At 41.8% G+C, this 14,536-nt stretch overlaps 1 protein-coding gene across 1 annotated transcript in view; it reads left to right on the top strand.

Moving 5' to 3' along the window:
- LOC127395816 (ephrin type-B receptor 5-like) overlaps positions 1–14,536 on the top strand; it is an 81,520-nt gene that overhangs the window by 9,197 nt on the left and 57,787 nt on the right. The gene's annotated exons all lie outside the window — the stretch shown is intronic.

Raw genomic sequence — 14,536 nt, 5'->3', positions numbered from 1 at the left:
CAAAAGGAAGGTTTACGGCCTTTGGAAAAAGGGGTTGGCAACCTATGAGGAACAGCAAGATGCAGTGAAGCTGTGCAGGGGGAAGACTGGAAGGGCCAAGGCTCAAGCAGAACTCAACCTGGCCATTGCAGTTAAAGACAACAAGAAGAGGTTTTTTCAGTGTATCAATAGAAAAAGGAAGACTAGGGAAAATGTAGGCCCACTGGTGAATGAGGTGGGTGCCCTAGTGCTGGAAGACACAGAGAAGGTGGAGTTACTGAATGCCTTCTTTCCTTCATTCTTCACTGGTAAAGCTGTCCCTCATGAATCCTAGACCCTGGAGGCAAGGGGAAAGGTCTGGAGAGAGGAAGACATTCCCTCAGCAGAGGAGGACTGGGTTAGAGACCAGTTGGCCAAGTTGGACATCCATAAGTCCATGCATGCTGATGGGATGCACTCGTGAGTGCTGAGAGAGCTGGCAGATGTTGTTGCTGGGCCACTCTCCATCATCTTTGAAAGGTCATGGAGAACAGGAGAGGTGCCTGAGGACTGGAGGAGGGTCAATATCACTCCCGTCTTCAGAAAGGGCAAGAAGGAAGGCCCAGGGAACTACAGGCTGGTTAGACTCACCTCTGTCCCTGGGAAGGTGATGGAATGACTCATTTGGATGTCATCTCTAAACACGTTGAAGAACAGGAAGTTATTGGGAGTGGTCAACATGGATTTACCAAGGCAAAATCATGCTTGACAAATCAGCTAACTTTCTATGATGTCATAAGTGGTTGGCTGGATGAGGGGAGAGCAGCAGATGTCATCTACCTTGACTTCAGCAAGGCTTCTGACACAGCCTCCCATAACATCCTCATTAGGACACCAAGGGAGTGTGGGCTAGATGAGTGGACAGTGAGGTGGATTGAGCTGGGTGACAGAGCTGAGAGGGTTGTGATCAATGGAGCAGGGTCGAGTTGGAGGCCTGTAACCAGTGGAGTCCCCCAGGGGTCAATACTCGGTCCGGTCTTGTTCAACATATTAATCAGTGACCTGGATGAGGGGACAGAGTGTATCCTCAGCAAGTTTGCTGATGATACCAAACTGGGAGGGGTGGCTGACACTCCAAAGGGCTGTGCTGTCGTCCAGTGTGACCTGGACAGGAACCTAATAGTGTTCAACAAGGGCAAGTGTAGGGTCCTGCACCTGGGGAGGAGCAACCCCATGCACCAGTATAGGTTAGGGGAGGATTTGCCGGAAAGCAGTTCTGAAGAGAAGTATCTGAGAGTCCTGGTAGATAGTAAATTACCCATGAGCCAGCATGTGCCCTTGCTGCCAAGAGGACTAATGAAATCCTGGGATGCATAAAGAAGAATGTGGCCAGTAAGTCGAGGGAAGTAATTCTCCCACTCTACTCTGCACTGGTGAGGCCACCTCTGGAATACTGCCTCCAGTTCTGGGCTCCCCAGTTCAAGAGAGACAGGGAACTCAAGAGAGGCCAGAGGAGGGTGAGAAAGATGATTCCCCCTTATGAGGGAAGGCTGAGAGAGCTGGGACTCATTAGCCTGAAGATCAGAAGGCTGAGGGAGACCTTATTAATGTCTGTAAGTATCTAAAGGGTGCGTGCAAAGAGGATGGAGACAGACTCTTCTCAGTGACAGGATGAGGGGCAACAGGCACAAGCTGGAATATAGGAAGTTCATATTTAATGAACTGAAATGAATATTTAATTTAATTTAAATGGTTAAATATGAGATAAAACCTCTTTACGGTGAGGGTGACAGAGCACTGGAACAGGCTTCCCAGGGAGGTTGTGGAGTCTCCTCTGGAGATACTAAAGACCTGCCTGGATGCAGTCCTGAGTAATGTGCTTTAGCAGGGGGTTTGGACTAGATGATCTCTAGAGGTCCCTTCTAACTCTTAAAATTTTGTGATTCCTCATCAAATGCTCTAATTTACATGCTGGATCTAAAGCTCGTGCTGTTGGTGCAGTCTGCAAAATCTACAGGAATCAGCTTGACTGAAGATAATTTCTTATTCCCACTTCCATTCAGGGAATATGTTATGTTTTAATCCTCTGTTAGAGCAACCTTATGAACTCGAAAACTCGTATTTGCAATTGGTGTGAGAATATAATTGGATTGAAGCTAACTGGAAATCCACTGCATGGTGTGGAACTGGGAGAGGAGGTTTGGACAGCAAGGTCAGGTCAACTAACAAGTCAGTGAAGTGATTATGCTTTTCAGCTGTGTTTTACAAAGCAGCAGTATTTCCTTGCTTCTCTTCACAGGGCCAAAAATATTCAATATTGCTAATAATTAAATAGTTTTAAAAATAAAAGTAGCCTCTATCTGCAAATACATGCAGATGACAATTTGAGAACAAAGGTCTATGAAAGGCCAAGGCTGTGAAACTGATTAAAACGGAAAAAGTATTTATAATCAACCCTTAAATCAAGAAGCACATTTTCTGAAAACCCAAGTTCCCTCCTTCTATTCAGAAAGGAGGTTAATAAAATAGCAGCACCTAAATGAAGATATTTTAATATTATTAGTTTTTCTGTAGTCTGTTTTGAAATGTCAGTTTCTCTTGTGTACTGAAAGGCAATTTCAAAATGCAGGGAATTCGCATTAAAGAGGAACATTATCTTTTAGTCATCTTCTGGTGCTGTCACTGTCTCCTAATGTACAGCATAAGTTTGGATACTGTGAATATGAATAGCATATGAATATATATATGAATAGCATGTATTTTCTGCTTATGCTAAATACTCCATACTGTAAAACCTTCCTAATCAAAAGCAAAACCAGAGATGAAGACAGTAAGTATATTTTTGCAAAAAATGAAGATTCTTTACTGCAGCTGAAGAAAATCTTAATCCTTATCAAAGGGCTTTGCAAACTTTTGTCCACAAAAATCAGTTTAAGTATTCCCAGTTTGTTTTTTGCCCTCCACGTATATTTTGAGTGTTTGTGCTTAGATCTTGGTTCATATATTTCTAGACATGCTGTGTAAGGTTACCCTAATTTAAAACATCTGTTTTCTTAGGCATATCCATATCTTACTTTTGTAAGCCACTCACACTTTTTTCCCCATTCAACCTTTCAGGCCCTTGATGTATTTTCCAGCATCCTGACAATGCCTTTAAGGCACTTTTGGAGCTTTGTGCTTGGTTTTGCACTGTAGATTTGCAGATGCCCTCACAGACTTGGTTAGTAAATGTCAAGGTTATTTGTCTGATTTGTAGCATTGCTTGTCTGGCCATTGCTAACACTGTGTTTGGCCTCTTTATAGTTTTCCATCCATAGGCAATCAGAACATGGTATATGATAAAACTTTTAAGTTTAGATGAAGAGGAAGCAAGATCACCATTGCTGAGCAGATGAGAACATGATTTTAAGGACATAAACTTTATGCCAGACATTCTTTGTTTAAATGCTGTTTGTAAAAATGTTTCATTTATCTTCATTTTTAATGCCAAAATAGTATGCACCTTTTTCCTTGTTGTTTCAAACTTGTTCTTTCATAAAAATACTGTGAAATTTTAAGTGTTTACATAAACTTAGCTAATGCCAGTTGTAACAAGATAAGCCTGTGGAAGAAATTATCTGTATCTTTAATTTTAAAAAAACCCAACTTTTAAAATTGCAATAGTTTCAAGAGATCAGTGTCCATCTTGTTAGGCACAGCAGAAACACAGTGTGGGGTATTGAAAGAGTCTGAATTTTTGTTAGGAATATAAAGTAGGGTCACAAGTAAAGCTGTGAGGCTTCTCTAGCTAAGTTATGTCGTTGCAGAGATGAGTGATTCAAAGGAAGACACTGGTTCTCTAAACAGATGCTAATGTGGCTACCTGTATGGATTGGAAGACAGCACAGGGACTCAGAATCTCCCCAGGTACCTTTAGGCTGCATCTAAGGAGTTGTCTGAAGGGGCTATTTAGCTGTCCATAGCTCCCTTTTTAAATTAGTGCAGATCTTAGGTACCTACTGAAGATGATTCATCTCAGTCCACTGACTGTAGAGGTTATTTGAGTGATTATGCTTCTAATTTGGGCACTCTATATGAGCCTCAAGGGCTTAATAAAAAACAATGAAAATAAGCATCTCTTCCCTTTAAAGGCTGTGGAAGTTCTTAACCTGGATTCCACTAGGAAATGTATGACCCAAGTGTGGAAGACCAACTTCAAGACTCCTGGCATTTCCATGGTAAACAAGGAAATAAATCTCTGTATTTGGAGGGCATTCAAAATTGTAATTGTAAACTTAAAGAATCCCAAAATACACAGAAACAACTGTATTTAGATAATCTGAAAGAAAAAAATTATTGAGCCAGCAAGATGAAATCTTTTTATAAAGCATGTTGTTGCTGAAGAATTTGTTTATGGTTAGTTACTCATTAGCACATAGAGCTCATTTCTCTCAAAATTAAACTAATAAACTGAATGGACCATAAAAATCACAAGGCTTCGTTACAAATTCCGCTCTCCTCTCAGATATTTTCTAAGTATTTTGAACTAATTAAAAATAATCTTAAATAGCAACAGAGGATAAAAGGATATACAGCGGCTATTGAAATGATTTATATATTTAATTAAAAATTTCTCAGTGCTGCTATATGTGCCTCAGGGATAAATTTTTTTTTAAGAAAAACACATCAACTTCAGAATATTAAAACCCTGAGCGATAAATTATGTGTTGCTCTTACTCCATTAGCTTCCTTTTAGGACTGCAAAAAGATTTCTATGAATAGTAGTTATTGTAATCATTGTATAAGAAAGAAGGTAGGCAGTATTATGTCATGCTCAAAGTGTTGCATAGACATTGAGAGACAGTTTTTTGTAACAGTGTTGTGAGATTTATCCTAGTGAGATACAGGACTGTAGCTGCAAGAGCATCTCAGTGGCAAAGGAGCAATTAGAGTAGGAGAAAATTTCTGGGAGAAAATGGGGAAAGGCCTCTTGGTTAATGTATAACATTATCATGGTTCCCTGTTTATAATTGATTAGGATGAGTATTAATTCCACTTTATGTGCTCTGCTTAAATGTGATGAATTTTTTAATTTGCAGCACAAATTGGAATAATAGTTTATTGACTCTTCCAGATGTTGTGCTCATTTATCATCTTTCTCAGAAGGGAAAAAGAGTTCTAGCAGAGGAGCTAGTGGGGCTTGTTGATAGACCTTTAAACTAGCTTGGTAAGGGGTAGGGGACAAAAACAGTGTTGCCAATGGTGAGCAATGGGATGGTGTGAAAAAACTTGAGGAAATAAGCACTAATGGGATCCCCCATTCTGCTTTGCAAGGTGTTGGCTACAATGTACCACACCTGAAGTGTTTCTACACTAATGTGTGCAGCATGGGGAATAAATAAGGTGATTTTGAAGCCTTGGCCCAGTCTCAGAGATTTGACATTATTGGTATAAGTGAAATCTGGTGGGATGAGTCTTGTGATTGAAGCACTCTTCAGGAGAGATAGGCAGAGCAGAAGAGGTGGGGGAGTGGCTTTGTATGTAATGGAAGGGCTGGAGTGTGTGGAGCTCACATTTGGCAATGGCACAGTTGAGAGTCCTTGGGTAGGAATCAAGGAAAAAACAAATAATGTGAATGTGATTGTGGAAATATACTATAGATTTCCTGGCCAGGATGAGGATGCAGATGACCTGTTATCTAAGGAACTAAGGGATGCTTCCAAGTCAACTGCCCTTGTTCTTATGGGGGACTTCAACTTGCTAGAAATCAACTGGGAGCAACATACTGCTAGCACAACCCAGGCCAGAAGATTTCTAAGCCACCTGGGTGACAGCTTTATGGAACAGGTCATAAGGGAGCCAACTCAGCAGAATGGCCTCCTTGATCTGCTGCTCATCAACAGAGAAGATCTCGTGAGTGGAGATTCAGTCACAGTGACCATAAGGCAATTCAGTCTAAAATCTCTGTTAACAAGAGGAAAACTGCCAAGAAAACTTCAACACTGGACATGAGGAGAGCAGACTTCAGGCTGCTCAGGGAGCTTCTCAGTCAAGTACCCTAGGAAAATACTTTTGCAGGTGCTGGGGTTCATGGGTGCTGGTCGTTCTTTAAACATCACCTCCTAAGGGCACAGGAGCAGGCAACCCCACAATGTTGGAAGTCAAGCAGACGAGGCAGAAGCCCGGCTTAACTAAGCAGGGATCTGCTCTTGCAGATTAGGCAAAAAAGGAAGGTGTATGCCCAGTGGAAGCTAGATTAGGTGATGTGGGAAAAATACAGAGACACTGCTAACCACTGTAGGGGGAAAATTTGAGCGGCCAAAGCTCAACTGGAGCTGAAACTGGCCAGAACTGTGGGGGATAATAAAGAGTTTTTTTCAAATACATTAATGGCCAAAGGCCATGTAGAAACCGCATGGGTCCTTTATAGGATAAGGATGGTCACCTCGCTGAAAGGGATATAGACAAAGCAGAGATATTTAATGCATTTTTTGCCACTGTCTTCAACACTGATGATGGACCAAGGGGGCCTCAATGTCCTGAAATGGAGGAACATAACTGCAACAAGGATCAGCTCTTAGCTGACCCTGAGCTTGTGTGGGATCTGCTGCTACATTTAGATTCCTACAAGTCCATGGGGATTGATGAGATCCATCTGAGAATCCTCAAAGAGCTGGCTGATGTAATTGCTAGGCCTCTATGATTTTTGGGAGGTCCTGGGAATCTGGAGAGATCCCAGTTGACTGGAAGCTGCCTAATGTTCCAATATTCAAAAAGGGCAAGAAGGAGGATCCTGGAAACTACAGGGGGGTCAGTCTAACTTCAGTGACTGTTAAAATTATGGAAAAGATTATTCTGGGAGGTGTTGAAAAACACCTGGAGGACAACGCAAGTATCGGTCACAGCCAGCACAGCTTCACGAGGGGAAAGTTTGCTTGTCAAACTTAATTTCCTTTTACAACAAGATAACCCACCTAGTTGATCAAGGGAAGACAGCAGATGTAATATTTCTGGACTTCAGCAAAGCTTTTGATACTGTCTCTCACAGTATCCTCCTGGACAAAATGTCCATCACACAGATGGACAAGTGTACCATATGATGGGTGAACAATTGGCTCATAGGTTGAGCACAAAGTGTGACAGTAAATGGGGTAACATCAGGGTGGTGACTGGTCACTAGTGGGGTCCTGCAGGGCTCCATCCTAGGCCCAGTCCTCTTCAACATCTTTATTAATGACTAGGATGCTGGACTCGAATGAATTCTAAGCAAGTTTGCTGATGGTACAAAACTGGGAGGAGCCGTCGACTCCCTTGAGGGTAGGCAGGCCTTGCAGAGAGACCTTGACAAGTTGGAAAGATGGGCAGTCACCAAACACATGAAGTTTAACAAGGGCAAGTGCCGGATTCTGCACCTGGGGCGGGGCAGCCCTGGTGCTAAGTGCAGACTAGGGAACGAGTGGCTGGAGAGCAGCACGGAGGAGAGGGACCTGGGGGTTCCTGGTTGATAGCAAACTGAGTATGAGCCAGCCAGTCAAGGGAGGTGATTGTCCTGCTGTACTCTGCACTGGTGAGGCCTCACCTTGAGTACTGAGTGCAGTTTTGGGCCTACAATATAAAAAGGACATCAAGCTATTGGAGAGTATCCAAAGGAGAGCCACAAGGATGATCAAGGGTCTGGAAGGGAAAACTTATGAGGAGCAGCTGAGGTCACTTGGATTATTTAGCTCTGAGAAGAGGAGGCTGAGGGGTGACCTTATTGCAGTCTACAGCTTCCTCACAAGAGGAAGAGATGGGGCATGTACTGATCTCTTCACTCCTGTGGTCAATGACAGTACTTGGGGAAATGGCAGGAAGCTGAATTAGGGGATGTTTAGGTTAGATATCAGGAGAAGGTTTTTCATCCAGAGGGTGGTTGAGCACTGGAACAGGCTCTCCAGGGAAGTGGTCACAGCATCCAGCTTGCCTGAGTTCAGGAAGCATTTGGATGATGCTCTCAGGCACATGGTGTGATTCTTGGGGTGCCCTACACAGCGACAGGAGTTGGACTTGATGGTCCTGATGGATCCCTTCCAACTCAGCATATTCTGTGATTCTATGATCTTTTTAATGCTTCTCCCTAAGAGATAATATTAAGCTGTGCAGAATGTGCAATAGGAAGAAAAACTGCCTGCAAAGGTACAGTATTCTCTCTACCCTGAATAATTTTTGAGCTACATTTATTTTGCATCTTGATGCTTCATGTGAGTAAAAGGTATGACAAATATGAGGGAAAGCTGTTCAATCGAGTGTGGCAGAAGGAAGCTATACCCATATAATGATTTCTACTGCAAAACAGGCTTAGAGGAGTCAGTTAACAATGAAGGAGGAAGAAACATTGTTCCAGTGGGAGGAAGCAAGTTGATTTGGAAAAGTTCTTGGGACAGTTAAGAAGAACAGAAAGAGTAAAAATCTGGTATTGTTATGATTTCAGCTTCTATTTGTAGAACAGTTTTAAATATATAAAATAACTTTGTTGCATGGCAATAGATATATTTTCAAATCTGTTGCAATTTCAAAGCAAGGACTGGATAAATTAATAAAGACATACTAAAAGAAATTGTTTAGGGTCTACTCTCTAGCAGCTTTAGTCTTGTATTTTTGGATGCTGGAGAAATAGTAGAGGAGTGGATGACACAGAGGTCAGGCTAGCTAGCTGTCTTCAAATAGCACCTGTTCCTGGCTCTAGAGACAGAGAAAACTTGGGTTAGATGGACAATTATCTGCTTCAGTGTTCTTTCTTGTGTTTTGAAATGTAGTTCGCACTAAAGCACGGGGAATTGTTATTCTCTTGGTCACACATTGAGAAACACTACATGTGTTCTTCCAACAGGGATGGCTGTCAGGAGCTCTTAATCAAGAACTGACAAATTTTGTATTGTGTTGACAGTGCCATTGTTTCCATTTGCCTCCATGACTCCTGAGGATGAGCTGCTTGGACCAATGTTAGAGTTGGGATTTCTAAAAGGTAGTGCAGGATGGAGCATCCTCTCTGCAGTGGATCAAGCTCCTGTCAGCTTTTAGGGAACAGAACGTTGGAACTGACCTTAGGTTTCTTGTAGGAATCAAGGGCTCTGGGACTACTTGCTGCTTCTGGTATGCTCTAATTTCACTCAACTCAAGGAAACAGCTATATTCCATTCATGGAGGGGAAGAACTAGTCAGGCCCTCATCTTTTCTCCAGGAGGGTTGTGCAGTCCCTGAACAATCTTAGCTTTTTTCTTAATCCTGAAAGCATGCCTGAATTCCTCCTGCAGAACCCAGACAGGTGCATGGTTCAGATGAATGCTTAACTGCTATTTGATACCAGGTTCTGCAGGTGGTATTTGTCAAAGAGGAATAGGGTCAATGTGCAGAACTTTCTGATCTGTGGCTACATAATGTCTGCATACTAAGCTAGAATATGCTTCAGTGAAGGTCTGTATAAGGATTTGTAGGTGGAATCAAAAATAATTAGAAAGCAAGGGTTGTTTTTTTTTAAGGCTAAAGTCCAGCAGAACTTGTTGCAGAGAACTAATACAGTTTATCTAGTTGTCACTATTCTAGATCAGTCTCAGAGTGGCAGTCAAACCCAGAAGAGAAAAAGCAGTCCATTCTAAGGTTTGTCATGTGCATGATCACCCCTATGAAGATTCACGACATGGCATTGGGGTACTCTAAAATAAGTGAATACACAAACCTAGTATCAAATTTGCTTCCCTTCTAATAAAAACACATGCACTGATGAAGAGGATTTTGAGCAACACTAGTGCCCTGTGGCTCTTCAGGTGTTGTAAGTGACAGTGCTTGAACATTGAGGGAATCCTTTATTTGCATAAGGAAATTGCTGCAGAGATATTTGCTGCGTGAAATATTTCATGTTTCCAACGGTTTAGATACAGGATGGGCACACAGCAGCTCCCTTTGTGACAGAAATCTCACAAGCAGTGTCAAGTGTCACTTGTCATAGAAGATACGGGAAGACTGTCACTGTCTGGCCTGTAGCACTGAGTATCATTTGCCTGGAGACTACTAAAGTTTTTCTACTTCAAGACTGAGTTCAGAAAAAGTAAGAAATTACAGCTTTTACTGGTGAGAAGAAACAGGCTGGACACAGTGTCAGTTAAACCAGGTATACGTTGTTTCACAATCAAGAGTTTCCAGCTGAAATAAATTGTGTTTGCAGACTTGTGTAGAAGCTTTTGAGATGCTGGGGAAAAGCAGATTTATGTTCTGTTGAGATACACAACAGACAAGAGCAAGGAGATTCTGTATATAGAGAGAGAGAAGAAAAAAAATCCCCAGTAGTGGTTCAGCACTGGAACAGATGCCCAAAGAAGCTGTGGAATCTCCATCCTTGGAGATGTTAAAAACTTTCTTTGGCCAGCTTTTTGAATAACTGCTCTCCATCATTGGTTGTTCAGCTAAGAAACTAGCATTCTTGAAAATACTGGTGATGATTGTATTCATCTCTCTTATTGGGATTTTGAACATAATTAAATTTGGGTAATCCAAATACCACAGTGATGGTGCCAAAGTAAACAAACATAGCATTGATGAATAATGTAAGCAGATAACCTGGAGACTTCCGTATCCCATCTCTTGGAGCTTGGTACTAAAGAAAAAACAATATATAATTGTTTTTTTATGACTGCTTTCAGTCCTGACAGTTTTATTGTGTTGAATCATTAAAAGACAAATGTTGTGTTTTTCAGATGCTTTATGAATTTTAGAACTTCCAAGGGGTTGGAGATCATTCTTTTTTGGAGATCATTCAGTTTTGCTCAAAACCAAAAGAGAAGTATATGAGAGACAGAAAAGTGGAATAATATCCATTAAGAATTACAAGGACATTACCAGGGCATGCTGAAATGCATTTAGAAAAAGAAAAGATGAGGTTCAATTGTAATTGGTCAGAGATGTAAAAAATTACAAGAATGGATTCTTCAGATACATAAACAATAAGCAGAATATTGGCCTGTTAAACAGGCTAGGCGAATTAGTCACCAACAGTGCTGAAACAGCAGAGGTTCTCAACCCTTTCTTCACCTCTGTCTTTATTGGAGCTGTTGGGCCCCAGGCTGTGGGAACAAAATTCGAGGTTGATGCAAACACCTACAGTCAGTGAACAAAGAGTTGGAATGTAGATTATTGCAGGAGCTTGACCCATACAAATGGATAGGCCTAGATACCATCCAGCTGAGGATGTTAAAAGAACTGGCTGATACTGTTGCAAGGCCACTCTCCATCTTTGAGAAGATGTGGAGGTTGGGGGATATTCCAAAAGACTGGAAAAAGACTATTGTCACCCCCCACCTACAAGAAGAGTTTGAAGGAGGCCTTACCTCAGTCCCTGGGAAAGTTACGGAACAAATCCTCCTGGGGATTGTCACAAATCAAATGAAGAACGTGACTGGGAAAAGCCAGAACAGATTCACTAGGGTCAAATCATGCTTGACAAACCTGATCACCTTCTACAACAAAGTAACCTGCTTGGTTGATGTGGGGTGAGCAGCAGACATTGTCTACCTGGACTTCTCCAAGGCTTTCAATATGGTTCCCCATAGCCTTCTCATAGAGAGACTGATCTGTTACTGTCTAGACAAGGGAGCTGGCTGACACACTGCACCCAGAGGGTGGTGGTAAGTAGTTCTTTTTCAAACTAGCAACTGGTCACAACCAGCATCCCCCCAGGGAATGCTACTGGGCCCAACACTGTTTAATATCTTCATGTGCGATCTGGATGTTTGGATCAAGTGCACACTGATGAACTTTGCACATAGCAGCAAGTTGAATGGGGAAGTAGACACTCCTGAAGGGAGAGCCACCCTCCAGGAAGACCTGGACAATTTGCAAAAATGGGCTATGTAAGAACCTTATGAAGCTCAGCAGGGACAAGTGTAAGGTCTTGCACCTGGGAAAACATAACTCAGGAGTGCAGCACAGACTGGGATCCACCAGTCTGGAGAGCAGTTCTGTGGAAAGGGACCTGGAGGTCTTTGTGGACAATAAGCTCAATATCAGTGAACAGTGTGCTGCAGAAGCAAAGGAAGGGTTTGCATCAACAAGAGCATCACCAGCAAAAATAAAGAAGGCATCATCCTACTCAGTGCTTGCCAAGCAACACTTGGAATACTGTGTTCAGTTCTGTTTTCCACTATACAAAAAAGATGGGGACAGGCTGGAGACAGTCCAGAGAAGGGTCACAAAGGTGATCAAAGGACCGGGAAGCCTGCCATATGAGGAAAGGCTGAAAGAACTGGGTTTGTTCAGACTTGAGAAAAGAAGGCTTAATGGAGACCTTATTGCCATGTTTTAGTACTTAAAGGGTGGCTACCAAGAAGATGGACTCTCCCTTTTTACAAGGAGTCGCATGGAAAAGATTATGCATAATGGGTATGAGTTACTCCTGGGGAAATCCTGATTGGACACCAGAAGAAAATTTTTCACTAGGAGAACTGTCGTACATAGAAATAATCTCCCCAGGCAAGTAGTGGACTCGCCAACACTTTTAAGACTCAGCTGGACAGGGTGCTGGGCCATCTCATCTAAACCATGTTCCTACCTAGAAAGGTTGGACCAGATGATCCTTGAGGTCCTTTCCAACCTGGCGTTCTATGAATCTATGATTCTGTGATCCAGTAGCCAATAAATATATGTCCAAAAATGGTTTAGAACCCTCTATGGAAGGTTGAATATAACAAGGATTGGCAGCTGGTACATGGGTGGCAAGTTCTGTGTAGCTGGAATAGAGGGAGGATGAGATGGGGTATTTAAGGGAGTCTGTTCAAGGATCCTTTGCAGAAGAGGTTTATTACTTCGCAATTGGATTTGGGGGAGAACGGGGGATAATGGATTCTGTAGCAAGGGGAGGTAATCTGTCTGAGAGCAGTTTTGGAATAAGTAGCAAGATGAGAAGTCCATGGGGAGGTGCTTGTGTGGACAAGTTTAAAATTTGGGATGGTTTGAGGTTTCTGTTTAAGTAGTTTGGTGCAGAGAAGAAATAGTAGGAGAACTGAAGAATGAAAGATGTCTTTGGGTGTAGTCAAATTCTGCATGCATCAAGTGCTGGGGGCAAAGGCAGGACAGTGTTTAGCAATTTAGTGGCTTAGTACTCTGTAATTCAGAGAGGCTAGTGCTTCCCTCCTACTCTCCCTTAAATGCTTCTGTAATGTTCTCCTCTACCTTTGTGGAGTAAGCATTTTTCACTGAGGTGTGGAAGAGGCAGAATAAAAAAAAATCCTGACAGTTTTACCTTTTTTGACTGCTAAGTCAAAACCAGCTTTTTGGTTTAGCAACTGTTTATTTCAAGGAAAAATAATTTTCAGGTCTAATCCAGGCAGAGGCTGTGTGATGACTCATGAAGAGCAGTGCAACATTTCGGGGATACAGGGTCTACCAGGGTAAGCAGAACAGATATTGAGAGAGAGATGTGCAGGCTGGGATGGGAGGAGAACAACTGGTTTCTTCGGAGCTTGAAATAATTTTATGTCTGGTGTTTGGTAGCAGGAGATTTTTAGAAGCATCTGCTCTGTGATAGCAGATGGATTTCCTCCTTTACGTGTTACTTCGTAATTTCAAGACTTAGGCCTGAGATACAGTAGCCTGACCATATTTGGGTTGTGTTTCCTGCTCTGCCACTAGTTAGTTATGTGACATTGAGCAAGTCTGAATTATAGACTGTTTTCAAACCTGTAAATTAATGCAGTCCCACCGACTGAAATACAAGGTTTCTTCAATTTATTTGACCTCTATTTCTGCAGTTATTTGCATTTATTTGAAGGTGAATATTTAAAAGTCCATTTCTCTGAGAAAAAAAGGTAGCTGAGTATTTATGTCTCAATGTAAAGCAGTCATGCAGACTTTATTCTGGTGTACCCAGTCTTGTTTTTGTTGGATCAGGCAGTACTCTTCAGCCATGTTCCTAGAGAACACTGCTGTGTGCTTGGATAATTTTTTCTGTTAAAGAACTGTTTTCTAATAATTCAACCTGGAATTTTCTCCTTTTTACAGTTTCATCCAGCGGTGTTTTTCCTCTGTGATGTATATATGCTTCATAAAATAAGATGTAGTACCTGTAGTACATCCACCTTCCCATTTGATCTTCATTTGTTCTCAGTTATACTTCACTGATCATATCTTTCACTTTTCTCATAAACTATTAATCAAAGTTTTTAATTCTTCCTTAGGTTCCTTTAGTTTCCTTATGTTTTAGTGATGTCCAAGGTGCCTTTGGTTCATCTGTGTTTGGTGCTCTCAGTGTAAAAGAGAATTATACCACCCTATCCTGTAATTTCTCCCCCTTTTATTAAAGTAAGTCAGATTGCACTCCACTGCCTTTTCTCATACTCCCCAGGCTGCTTTTTTCTCGGCTACACCAAATTTGCTCGAATCCTGCATTGCTAGGTTTTCAGATAATTGCAGTCAGGCTGACCCTTTTAATTATAACTCTTCTCTCCCCGATTTCAGCAAAGTTATTTGAGCCATTTCTGTATATTGCCCGAGACATTTTTCTTTCTCTTTAGCTACGCTTCATTGTCTTACTGAAGACACTAAGGAGTTCTCAATGCTCAGTGCAAAGAGC

Source organism: Apus apus, chromosome 1 (assembly GCF_020740795.1).
Source record: "Apus apus isolate bApuApu2 chromosome 1, bApuApu2.pri.cur, whole genome shotgun sequence".
Classification (NCBI taxonomy): Eukaryota; Metazoa; Chordata; class Aves; order Apodiformes; family Apodidae; genus Apus; species Apus apus.
This window is presented reverse-complemented; position numbering and strand designations above follow the sequence as displayed.